Here is a 4,479-nt window from a genome sequence, read left to right as displayed (position 1 = left end):
CATTTCAGGAAAGATTTATTGGAAATTAGGGTTCAAATGATAAGCCAGCAGAAGAATTTGTGCAAAAATAAAAAGTTCTATTGCAAAGAAAATACAAAGAGTAGTGATGGGTTTATTGCATCGTGTGATTCTCTGGATTCAAGCCTGTTGTGTATAATATGTTGCTAAGCACTTCTAGTTATTCTGCGTTATAATGCGTTGTGTTAAATGTATGCATTATAATGTTGAATTATATATGTAATAATTAATATTAATACGGGGCCCTGTGGAAAAATTGTCTTGTCCATGCTGTTAAAAAAATGATGTCGTGGCCTTTTAATTCACATTCCTGAAGAAATGAAAAAAATTACAAATCTACACTGACTAATACAATCACACTACATACATTAAACACGTTTAATTCCGACAGGAAATGGAAAAGAGCTGCAAATTCGATATAGGAATAAAACAGTAGTTTTTGCTATTAATGCTGTTAGAATTTCATGTTAAAGTTTACTGCATAGTGTATATACAGATAGCCCCATTTAGTTTTGAAACTGTAGGGATTATAGAAGGAAACTCATTGGTGGATGATGGTACATTGGGAAGGCCGCATCATCGTTATACACCATTGGCTTCAAAGGCACTGGGTCGTCTACACACTGCACCGAAATCTATAAAACATGGAAGAAAGAAGAAAGAACTATTTTACAATTTATATGTGGGATTAAATCAGAATCAGTCACCTTTAATGACAGATTAAACTATTTTGTTAATGATAAATAAAATCTTATAACCTGAACAAGGACATTATTAACAAATAGAATCTGTGATGACCTTCTCCTGATTATGTTCAAAGCAGAGAGCAAATGATCCCTCTCTTCATCATTGCTTCTTTAGGAGAAGCAGCGACAACCCCAATATCATCATTATAATTATTAGTTGTAGTAGATCACAAATTGATTGAAATATTAGACGAAGTTTCACTGAACTCATTATTTACTTTATTTATTAGCATTAATCAGTATATACACCTCGACTTTCTTCACTTCGGTGAGGTTTGTTTAGATGTTCACAGATGTGAAACAAGTTAACTAAAGTGAACTTAGTCTCCATTATCAACAGTGTTCTGGAAAATTTAGCAAAACCAAGCTAGTTCATGTTTTTAGCTACATTGATAGCAAACAATGCTCCTATAAAATAGAGCAGCAGTTCAGATTATTGCTGCTAAACTTGACAAGGAAGTTTAGCAGTGAAATGCTGGGTTCATTTTTTTCCACTAATTTACTACTTTGTTAAAATTTGCTAAAACATTAACTAAAACTAAATACACCTGAACCGATTCAATTTAATTCATTACAATAGATTAATACAGATTAAAGAAAAAACTCACTGGTGGATGATGCGTCATTGTGAAAGTCTCATTGTTATAATACACCATGCATTTCGTAGGCTCTGGGTCGTCTACACACTGCACCGAAATCTATAAAACATGGAGGAAAGAAGAAAGAACTATATTCAAATTCCTACATGGGATTAAATCAGAATCTGTCGCCTTAAATTTCAGATCAATCGTTTTGTTATTGGTGTAAAAAATCTATTATCTGAGCAGGATATTATCAACTAATAGAATCTGTGTGAAGCTGCATGATTACCTTCTGTTGTTCATGTTCAACTGAAGCAGAGAGCAAATGTTCCCTCTCTTCATCATCACTTCCTCGAGACAAACACGAACCCTGAATCATCATTATAATTATTATTATTAACAGTAGATCAGACATTAGTTTAAATATTAGATGTACACATTATTTACTTGTTGCATGCTGATCCAACAGTAGGAAGCAGTTACAATAAAGCTATAAAGATATAAACATTATCAAAGGTTGTATAAAAAAGTTTACAGTTATGAAAGAAACTTCATAAATGTAGTTTCATTCTATCTGTTTTATACTTGTTACATTACAGACTTTTTATTATATGTAACTAACTTATTATCAATAAATAATAGTTAATTATAATGGCTATTGTTAATTGTCAGGGCTATACTGCTAAACCTGCTATGCTATCTAATGGTAGCCTAGACGTTAGCATGAAACACAGGTTTCTGAAATGTCTCCGGTGTGAACATCTCCTTTAGCATCGGTTAGCATGCGATGTTTTACATTTACAGCAAAAAGTCAAACTGTGTTTCACTTTTTACTGTTAATTTTTTTCACTCTACGAACTGTCAGTTAGGGCTCTACTGTTAAAGTTTCTAAGACTAATTATTATTTGTTTATTAATATTGACCGAGATTTCTGTTGAGGACTATCGGGTATAAACAAAGCAGGAAGCCCGAATGATGAAGCCTAAGCTTGAGCCTATCGACGTATTTAACTTGCATTCTAAACAGCACATGTTACATTTCACCTGTATTGTTGAATGTGGATATTTAACTTCTATATAAAGTTCCTAATTAAAATCAGTTTACATTAAAAAAAAAAAAAAACTAATGCAGCTAACTATGAGCGAGGCCGGACCTACTCTGCATTCGTTAAACAAAAAAACATCGTCTATACAAAATGATTGCGAATGTTTGTTACTATAGTAGACGTTTATGTTAAATTGTTTAGACTTTACACACTGAATTTGATGTACGCGCTGTATATAAAGATAAAAATCTATTAGAATTATTTCCGGTATTAATTTGATTGCTTACCATTCTACCGGTTTACTTCCGTAAAATATGGAAATGACGTACAACGCGCTGGACTAAATGCGTACGCTTACGTATTACATCAGAGTTTAAAAACAGTATTCTATTGTTACAATGACTGTAATGATGACTATACCTACACTATATTGACATAAATTTGTGGAAACCTGACCATAATATTAATTTGTGATTTTTGAACACTACATTCCATATTTAGTCCCAATTTATTATTATAACATCGAGATTTTGTGCTTTTGGAGATTCGTGCTCATTCAGCCACAAGAGTTTTAGTAAATTCAGGTACTGATTATAGGTGAGGTGCGGACGCCTGGGGTGCAGTTAACTTTCCAATTCATCGCAAAATTCCAAATTTGGATGAAGAGCCACATATGGCTGGAAAAGTCAGGTGTCCCAATACTTTTGTCCTTATAATGTAGTGTCTCTAAAATATTATGATTTTGAACATATTTGAGTTGTTTACCCAAACCTACAATTATATTGTAGTCATATTTACAGAATTCATTCCATACCACATTGCCATTTTTCTTATTAGGACATTCCTAATTCTCCTAGGCAGAGGCTTATAGATGCTGTCAGGATGCCAGTATGGGGGGAAATAAGCTCATTTAAATAAAACTTCCGTAGAGGTCGAAACTTATGCGGATATAATTGTGCATATAAAACTTGCATGCTGAAAAGCAAATAGTAAATAGTAAAAACTATAAATAGTTTAGTTATAGTTTAGAAGTTCGATAATTATGTAGTTTCTGACACATCTTTTCACAAACTCGAAATAAAACTTCTGTGAATTATACATTAAAAATGCACATGCATGCACGCAAACACAAATTATAGCACCTAAAGAAATAAACCAGACGATGACCATGACTGCAAAAACCAATTTCCAAAGTTTCCAAAATTATTCTCATGCAATTATAATAAAAAACTAATTTAGTGACATTATTTTAGTGACAACAATCTTCAGCATCAGATCTTCTCAAAACTTCAAAAAAAAGATCAAACTTTATGCCACTCGAATTCAATCACTTAACAAATAGACCAACAAAAATTATGTCCTGAAAAGTGGCCTATTGAAACTATAAGGCTTTGAGTACATAAATATAGAAGTAGCTTTTTATTAAAAGACACAAAAATCAAGTCAATAAATCATATATAACATAACAAATTAGCTTCCACATTAGGCTTAAAATTGACTTTTTCCATCCAATAATAATTTGTTATTAGTATGATTATTTGGATATTATTAATTTGAACACAGTTGTTGTTTAAATTTACTGTTATAGCAATTCAATCGATAAATCATATGCAATAATATTTAAGAACTCTTTTACCTATTGTTTCTTGATGTAATCCTTGAACTCTGAAGATTCTTCTATTTTTAAGCTTCTTTGAGATTGAAAATATCTGTTTAAAGACCGTTCCCCCCTCTGGGAGGGCACTAGATCAAAAGTCTTAAAAATTATTTTCCAAGTCATTTTCCTTTTCTCTCTTGATATACACTTTTGGTTAGTCATATTTGGTTATCAGTTTCTGTATTTAAGTGTGCGCCACATGTATAAGCCACACCCTCATAGTGTGAAAACTGAAGCATGCTATATGATAATGCTTCTTTCCACAAGAAGGCTTGTTAGTGCACACAAAAAAGCCTGTGTTTTCATGTGATCACAAAGATCCATCACACCCAAAACTTCTTCTTTCGGCTTCTCCCATTAGGGGTCGCCACAGCAAATCATCCGTCTCCACCACATCTATAAACCTCCTCCTTGGCCTTCTTCTTTTCTTCC

The 4,479-nt window shown here is 32.6% G+C and overlaps 1 long non-coding RNA gene across 1 annotated transcript; it reads right to left on the bottom strand.

Moving 5' to 3' along the window:
- On the bottom strand, positions 1 to 4,479 carry LOC124398096. The gene is made up of 4 exons (XR_006928016.1): positions 4,027 to 4,479; positions 1,635 to 1,715; positions 1,373 to 1,462; positions 1 to 653 (listed from the first exon to the last, which is right to left on the bottom strand). It is a non-coding gene; the product is annotated as an uncharacterized LOC124398096 (long non-coding RNA).

This window comes from Silurus meridionalis, chromosome 15, assembly GCF_014805685.1.
Source record: "Silurus meridionalis isolate SWU-2019-XX chromosome 15, ASM1480568v1, whole genome shotgun sequence".
Lineage (NCBI taxonomy): Eukaryota > Metazoa > Chordata > Actinopteri > Siluriformes > Siluridae > Silurus > Silurus meridionalis.
Note: the sequence above shows the minus strand (reverse complement) of the source record. Positions and strands in the feature narration are given on the sequence as shown.